This window comes from Oncorhynchus mykiss, chromosome 21 (genome assembly GCF_013265735.2).
Source record: "Oncorhynchus mykiss isolate Arlee chromosome 21, USDA_OmykA_1.1, whole genome shotgun sequence".
Taxonomy (NCBI): domain Eukaryota; kingdom Metazoa; phylum Chordata; class Actinopteri; order Salmoniformes; family Salmonidae; genus Oncorhynchus; species Oncorhynchus mykiss.
Window position 1 is genome coordinate 62,976,512 of NC_048585.1, and position 9,422 is coordinate 62,985,933.

Below are 9,422 nucleotides of genomic sequence, written 5' to 3' on the forward strand. Positions count from 1 at the left end.
TTGCAACATGTAAAGTGTTGGTTTCATGAGCTAAAATAAAAGATCCCAGAAATGTTCCATACAAACAAAAATATTATTTCTCAAATGTTGTGGACAAATTTGTTTAACTCCCTGCTAGTGAGTGTTTTTCATTTGCCACGATAATCCATCCACCTGTCAGGTGTGGCATATCAAGAAACGGATTAAACGCCAATTACACAAGTAAAATGGCAGCGGAAGAAATGGCAGCCTTTTTACGGTGCCTAACCAATTGTGCTGTTATGTGGGGGTTTTTCACGTCATTTGTGACTTATTTTGTACATAATGTTTCTGCCACCATATTTTACGGCAAAAAAGAGCTTCTGGATATCAGGACAGCGATCACTCACCTTGGATTAGACTAATATTTTTTCTTCAACAAGCAGGATGCACAGGATGTACTTCAGACACCCGACAAGGCCAACATCCCTGTTATTTGCAAGAGGAAGAGACGCAGATACAGAGGACACAGAGCAGCGTCACTCGTAAGGATCCGCAGACGGCGAGTGGGAAAGCTGCCGTTAGCGTCAATATTACTTGCCAATGTGCAATCTTGGACAATAAATTAGACGAGGTACGATCGCGAATATCCTACCAACGGGACATCAGAAACTGTAACATCTTATGTTTCACAGAATCATGGCTGAATAATGACATGGATATTGAGCTAGCGGGTTACACGCTGCACCGGCTAGATAGACCAGCACATTTCGGTAAAATGAGGGGGTGCGGTCTGTGCATATATGTAAACAACAGCTGGTGCACGAAATCTAAGGAAGTCTCTAGATTTTGAGTATCTTATGATAAGCTGTAGACCACACTATTTGCCTAGAGAATTTTCATCCATAATTTTCGTGGCTGTTTATTTACCACCACAGATGGATGCTGGCACTAAGACCGCCCTCAGTCAGCTGTATAAGGAAATAAACAAACAGGAAACCGCTCACCCAGAGGTGGCGCTCCTAGTGGCCAGAGACTTTAATGCAGGGAAACTTAAATCAGTCTTACCAAATTTCTATCAAAATGTTAAATGGGCAACCAGAGGGGGGAAAAAATCTAGAATTTTAACCAGGTAGGCAGTTTGAGAACATGTTCTCATTTAAAACTGGGACCTGGCCAAGATAAAGCAAAGCAGTGCGACACAAACAATAACACAGAGTTACACATGGAATAAACAAATGTACAGTCAATTACACACTAGAAAATGTGCCTTGTTAAACGTTAATTTGTGGAATTTCTTTCCTTCTTATTGCATTTGAGGCAGTTGTGTTATGACAAGGTAGGGGTGGTATACAGAAGATAGCCCTTTTTGGTAAACGACAAAGTCCATATTAAGGCAAGAACAGCTCAAATAAGCAAAGAGAAACGACAGTCCATCATTAATTTAAGACATGAAGGTCAGTCAATGTGTAAAATTTCAAGAACTTTGAAAGTTTCTTCAAGTTCAGTCACAAAAACCATCAAGCGCTATGATGAAACTGGCTCTCATGAGGACCGCCACAGGAAAGGAAGACCCAGAGGTCATTAGAGTTACCAGCCTCAGAAATTGACTGTGTGAATCAGGCCTTCATGGTCAAATTGCTGCAAAAAATCCACCACTAAAGAACACCAATAAGAAGTGTCACGTCTACTCCTGCTCCTCCCCTTCGGCATTCAACGTCTCTGGTACACCACTGGTCCTGGGATTACGCACACCTGGCATCAATCATTACGCGCACCTGCATGTCATCATGAGGCACACCTGGACTCCATTACCTCACCTATTACCGCCCCTATTTCTGGCACTCCCTTAGGTTCTTTCCCCAGTCAGTATTGTTCCTGTGTTTATGCAAAGACGCGAATGTTAGCTCGTTCCATGTTTGTTGTTTTATTCAACGTTTCACCTGCTTCTCAACATACAGCATCATCATTGGGCCAAGAAACAGAGTAATGTAAATTAGACCGGTGGAAATGTGTCCTTTGGTCTGGAGTCCAAATTGGAGATTTTCGGTTTCAACCTCCGTATCTTTGTGAGATGCGGTGTAGGTCAACAGATGGTCTCCGCATATGTATTTCCCACCGTAAAGCATGGAGGAGGAGGTGTGATGGTGCTTTGCTGGTGACACTGTCTGTGATTTATCTAGAATTCAAGGCACAATTAACCAGCATGGCTACCACAGAATTCTGCAGCGACACGCCATCCCATCTGGTTTGGGCTCATATGTTTTTCCACAGGACAATGACCCAACACACCTCCAGGCTGTGTAAGGGCTGTTTTACTAAGGAGAGTGATGGAGTGCTGCATCAGATGACCTAGCCTCCACAATCACCCGACCTCAACCAAATCGAGATGGTTTGGGATGAGTCGGACCGCAGAGTGAAGGAAAAGCAGCAAGTGCTCAGCATATGTGGGAACTCCCAAGACTTTTGGAAAAGCATTACATGTGAAGCTGGTTGAGTGCCAAGAGTGTGCAAAGCTTTCATTAAGGCAAAATGTGGCTACTTTGAAGAATATAAAATATATTTGGGTTTCTTTAACACTTTTTTTGGGGGGGGGGTTACTACATGATTCCATATGTGTTCATTACTTTTGATGTCTTCACTATTATTCTACAATGTAGAAAAATAGTACAATAAAGAAACCCTGGCATGAGTACGTGTGTTCATACTTTGAACGGTACTGTATCTACAATACAAAATGTATAATACCACCATACAACAATGTGTGTGTTTGTACCTTTGAATGTCTTCACACACAGGTACAGACAGTATTCTACTGCTTGCATCAGTTACCTGATGTGGGATAGTGTTCCATGTAGTCATGGCTCTATGTAGTGCTGTGAGCCTCCCATAATCTGTTCTGGCTTGGATTGTGAAGAGACCTCTGGTGGCTTGTCTTGTGGGGTAGGCATGGGTTTCTGAGATGTGTGCAAGTATTTTAAACGGACAGCTTGGTACATTCAGCTTGTCAACACCTCTTACAAAAACAAGTAGTGATGAAGTTGATCTCTCCTCCTCTTTGAGCCATGAGAGATTGACATGCATGTCATTAACGTTAGCTCTCCGTGTGCTTTTAAAGGCCAGCATTGCTGCCCTGTTCTGAGACAACTGCAATTTTCCCAAGTCCATCTTTGTGGCACCTGAACAGTAGTCCAGGTGCAAAAACACTTTCTCATGTTAAATACTGTTGACGTAATATGGCTGGCTACAGGTTCATCTGCCTCACCTAAAGCCCATTCTGGTGGGAAGCTGCTATAGACCAAGTGCTAACAGTCAGTATCTGGATAATATGTGTGAAATGCTTGATAATGTATGTATCAACAGAGAAGTATATTTTCTGGGTGATTTAAATATTGACAAGCTGCCCACTCAAGAAAAAGCTTCAAACTGTAACCAGTACCTGCAACCTGGTTCAGGTTATCAGTCAACCTACCAGGGTAGTTAAACAGCACAGGAATGAAATCATCAATATGTATTGATCACATCTTTACTAATGCTTCAGAAATTTGCTTTAAAGCGGTATCCAAATCCATCGGATGTAGTGATCACAATAAAATAGCCATATCTAGGAAAACCAAAGTTCCAAAGGCTGGGACTACTATAGTCTATAAGAGGTCATACAAGAGGTTCTGTAGTGATTCATATGTTGATGTAAATCATATTTGTTGGTCTGTGGTGTGTAATGAGGAGCAAACAGACGCCCCAATTGAAATGGCTTATTCCAGGTACTAATAAGCACACACCCATTGTGTTTGACCAGATACAATGCTATTACACAGTGAACAAACTGACGTTCAGCACGCTTATAGGGAAGGACACTCAACAAGCACAGCACTTATACAAATTACCCATGATTGGCAGAGAGAAATTGATAATAAAATGATTGTGGGTGCTGTCTTGTTAGACTTACAGTGCAGGTTTGACATTATTGATCGTAGTCTGCTGTGGGAAAACGTATGTCTTTACACCCCCTGCTATAATGTGGATAAAGAGTTACCTGTCTAACAGAACACAGAGGGTGTTATGGCTTTACACCCCCTGTTATAATGTGGATAAAGAGTTACCTGTCTAACAGAACACAGAGGGTGTTATGGCTTTACACCCCCTGCTATAATGTGGATAAAGAGTTACCTGTCTAACAGAACACAGAGGGTGTTATGGCTTTACACCCCCTGCTATAATGTGGATAAAGAGTTACCTGTCTAACAGAACACAGAGGGTGTTATGGCTTTACACCCCCTGCTATAATGTGGATAAAGAGTTACCTGTCTAACAGAACACAGAGGGTGTTATGGCTTTACACCCCCTGCTATAATGTGGATAAAGAGTTACCTGTCTAACAGAACACAGAGGGTGTTATGGCTTTACACCCCCTGCTATAATGTGGATAAAGAGTTACCTGTCTAACAGAACACAGAGGGTGTTATGGCTTTACACCCCCTGCTATAATGTGGATAAAGAGTTACCTGTCTAACAGAACACAGAGGGTGTTATGGCTTTACACCCCCTGCTATAATGTGGATAAAGAGTTACCTGTCTAACAGAACACAGAGGGTGTTATGGCTTTACACCCCCTGTTATAATGTGGATAAAGAGTTACCTGTCTAACAGAACACAGAGGGTGTTATGACTTTACACCCCCTGCTATAATGTGGATAAAGAGTTACCTGTCTAACAGAACACAGAGGGTGTTATGGCTTTACACCCCCTGCTATAATGTGGATAAAGAGTTACCTGTCTAACAGAACACAGAGGGTGTTATGGCTTTACACCCCCTGTTATAATGTGGATAAAGAGTTACCTGTCTAACAGAACACAGAGGGTGTTATGACTTTACACCCCCTGCTATAATGTGGATAAAGAGTTACCTGTCTAACAGAACACAGAGGGTGTTATGACTTTACACCCCCTGCTATAATGTGGATAAAGAGTTACCTGTCTAACAGAACACAGAGGGTGTTATGGCTTTACACCCCCTGCTATAATGTGGATAAAGAGTTACCTGTCTAACAGAACACAGAGGGTGTTATGACTTTACACCCCCTGTTATAATGTGGATAAAGAGTTACCTGTCTAACAGAACACAGAGGGTGTTCTTCAATGGAAGCCTCTCAAATATAATCCAGGTAGAATCAGGATCTAGCAGCCTTTCGGTTACTGGCCCAACGTTCTAACCACTTGGCTACATGCCACCCCACACCTACTCCTGTTACCTGCTGCACTAATGCTTGGAATCCACCTGGTGATCTGTTCACCATCTGCCCTGGTCTGTCTTTACCTGTCTGGTACAGGTACCCCCACTACACTCCACCTCTCTCTGTTCACCATATGCCCTGGTCTGTCTCCCCCTGTCTGGTACAGGTACCCCCACTACACTCCACCTCTCTCTGTTCACCGTCTGCCCTAGTCTGTCTCCCCCTGTCTGGTACAGGTACCCTCACTACACTCCACCCCTCTCTGTTCACCGTCTGCCCTGACCTGTCTCCCCCTGTCTGGTACAGGTACCCCCACTACACTCCACCCCTCTCTGTTCACTGTCTGCACCTAGTCTGTCTCCCCCTGTCTGGTACAGGTACCCCCACCACACTCACCCCTTTCTGTTCACCGTCTACCCTGGTCTGTCTCCCATGTCTGGTACAGGTACCTCCACCACACTCACCCCTCTCTCCCTGGCCTGTCTCCCCCTGTCTGGTACAGGTACCTCCACCACACTCACCCCTCTCTGTTCACCGTCTGCCCTGACCTGTCTCCCCCTGTCTGTTACAGGTACCCCCACCACACTCACCCCTCTCTCCCTAGCCTGTCTCCCCCTGTCTGTTACAGGTCCCTCCACCACACTCCCCCTCTCTCCCTGGCCTGTCTCCCCCTGTCTGGTACAGGTACCCCCACCACACTCACCCCTCTCTCCCTAGCCTGTCTCCCCCTGTCTGGTACAGGTACCTCCACTACACTCCCCCCTCTCTCCCTGGCCTGTCTCCCCCTGTCTGGTACAGGTACCCCCACCACACTCACCCCTCTCTCCCTGGCCTGTCTCCCCCTGTCTGGTACAGGTACCCCCACCACACTCAACCCTCTCTCCCTGGCCTGTCTGGTACAGCTACCCCCACCACACTCCCCCCTCTCTCCTGAGCTTTCGCTCACCTCCAGCACACTCCAGCACACCTCCAGCGCACGCGAGTGACTCTGAACTTACAATAGCTAGCCCCAAGTCGTTATATATTTTTTTTAAATATAGTGCATTTTGCTATTTAGATATTTGCCTCATGACTCCTGCATGCCTTGTTGACTACAAACTTTCTTAACCCAACCGTGGGACAGACTATATTTGTTCCCACACTGAGGACTCTGACTCTATTGGTTACACAGACTTTTGTCCTCCCATCCTATTCTAACCACCTCTCGCCGGCTTAATATTCATGTTACCTGATGAAATTGCTGTACAACATAATCTTGATGCACATTCAGATGTCATAAATCAGCACTGCAGAGCTCTCCCTGTCCTCTGCCGTGCCTTGATTGAATTACTGTTGATGATGTCTGTCTGAAATGTGCATGTACACCCTGGCCCATCTACTGTTGCTTGCCCCAATTCTGACTTCTGCTTCACTGATTTCTGCTCTCGTAAAAGCCTGGGTTTTCTGCATGTTAACACAAGAAGCTTATTACCTAAAATGTATCCATTGAAAGGGTGGGTTCACAGCTCCGATCCAGATGTGTTGGTCATTAATGAGACGTGGTTCAAAAAGAGTGTTTTGAACACTGATGTTAACCTGTCTGGTTATAACCTTTTTCAGCAAGACAGATCTTCTAAAGGTGGGGGAGTGGCAATCTTTACCAAGGATCACCTTCAGTGCTCGGTTGTCTCCACCAAGTCTCTTCCAAACAATTTGATTGAAAATAAAAGAGAGCCGCACACTCTAGGAGCTCAGATGCAAAAATTTTATTTCCAACGTTTCGTCAGCCAAGCTGTCTTCATCAGGGTATTTTCAAGCTTTCTACTCCTCTAGCCAGCACCTCGCCTAAATAGGTGTGCGTTTCTTTTTCTTCTATACCAAACAATTTGATTGTCTGGTTTTAAGCATTCAACTTTCAAATAGCTCTTTGTTGACTGTTGCTGGGTGCTATCGTCCTCCATGAGCACCGGCCTGTACACTAACCTGCCCTATGCTCTCTCCTGGCCCCTTACAGTAAGTCTGAATTTGTCCTGCTAGCTGACCAAAACTGGGACATGCTTAAACCACCTAACCAAGTCCTAAAGCAATGGGACTCCCTAAATCAAATCAAAGTTTATTTGTCACGTGCGCTGAATACAACAGGTGTAGTAGACCTTACAGTGAAATTCTGACTTACAGGCTCTAACCAATAGTGCCGACCAACCAGTGCACCAGGTATTAGGTGAACAATAGGTAGGTAAAGACATGCAACAACAGTAAAAGACAGGCTATATACAGTAGCGAGGCTATAAAAGTTGCGAGGCTACATACAGACACCGGTTAGTCAGGCTGATTGAGGTAGTATGTACATGTAGATATGGTTAAAGCAATTGCCGTACCAGGCAGAGATGTAACCATTCAGGATGCTCTCGATGTTGCAGCTGTAGAACCTTTTGAGGATCTTAGGATCCATGCCAAATCTTTTTAGTTTCCTGAGGGGGAATAGGCTTTGTCGTGCCCTCTTCACAACTGTCCCTCTTCACAACTGTGCGTTTGGACCAATCTAGTTTGTTGTTGATGTGGACACCAAGGAACTTGAAGCTCTCAACCTGCTCCACTACAGCCCCGTCGATGAGATTGGGGGCATGCTCGGCCCGCCTTTTACTGTAGTTCACGATCAGCTCCTTTGTCTCGCTCACATTGAGGGAGAGGTTGTTGTCCTGGCACCACACTGCCAGTTCTCTGACGTCATCCCTATAGGCCGTCTCATTATTGTCGATGATCAGGCCTACCACTGTTGTGTCGTCAGCAAACTTAATGATGGTGTTGGAGTCGTGTTTGGCCACGCAGTCGTGGGTGAACAGGGAACAGGGAATACATGAGGGGACTAAGTACACACCCCTGAGGGGCCCCAGTCTTAAGGATCAGCGTGGCAGATGTGTTGTTGCCTACCCTTACCACCTGGGGGCGGCCCATCAGGAAGTCCAGGATCCAGTTGCAGAGAGAGGTGTTTAGTCCCAGAGTCCTTAGCTTAGTGATGAGCTTCGTGGGCACTATGGTGTTGAACGCTGAGCTGTAGTCGATGAACAGCATTCTCACATAAGTGTTCCTTTTGTCCGGGTGAGAAAGGGCAGTGTGGAGTGCAGTAGAGATTGCGTCATCTATGGATCTGTTGGGGGGAATTGGAGTGGGTCTATGGTGTCCGGGAGGATGCTGTTGATGTGAGCCATGACCAGCCTTTCAAAGCACTTCATGGCTACCAACGAGAATGCCACGGGGCGGTAATCATTTAGGCAGGTTACCTTTGCTTCCTTGGGCACAGGGACTATGGTGGTCTGCTTGAGACGTAGGTATTACAGACTCAGTCAGGGAGAGGTTGAAAATGTCTGTGAAGACACTTGACATTTGGTCCACTAATGCTTTGAGTACATGTCCTGGTAATCCGTCTGGCACAGCGGCTTTGTGAATGTTGACCTGTTTAAAGGTTTTGTTCACATCGGCTACTGAGAGCGTTATCACACAGTCATCCAGAACAGCTGGTGCTCTCGTACATGCTTCATGGTTGCTTGCCTCGAAGCGAACATGAAAGCATTTAGCTCGTCTGGTAGGCTCGCGTCACTGGGCAGCTCACGTCTGGGTTTCCCTTTGTAGTCCGTAGTAGTTTTCGAGCCCTGCCACATCTGATGAGCATCAGAGCCAGTGTAGCATGATTCAATCTTAGTCCTGTATTGATGCTTTCCTTCTTTGATGGTTCATCTGAGGGCATTAGTATGGATTAGTCTCTTGCTCCTTGAAAGTGGCAGCTCTAGCCTTTAGCTTGATGCAGATGTTGCCTGTAATCCAGAAACCATATGGGATATGTACATACAGTCACTGTGGGGATGACGTCATCGATGCACTTACTGATGAATCCGATGACTGAGGTGGTGTATTCCTTAATGCCATTGGATGAATCCTGGAACATATTCCAGTCTGTGCTAGCAAAACAGTCCTGGAGCGTAGCATCTGTGTCATCTGACCACTTCCGTATTGAGTGAGTCACTGGTACTTCCTGCTTTAGTTTTTGCTTGTAAGCAGGAATCAGGAGGATGTAATTATGGCCAGATTTGCCAAATGGAGGACGGGGGAGAGCTTTGTATGCATCTCTGTGTGTGGAGTAAAGGTGGTCTAGGACTGATTTTTCCCTGGTTGCGCATGTGACATGCTGGTAAAAATGTGGTAAAACTGATTTAAGTATGCCTGCATTAAAGTCTCTGGCCACTAGGAGCTCCA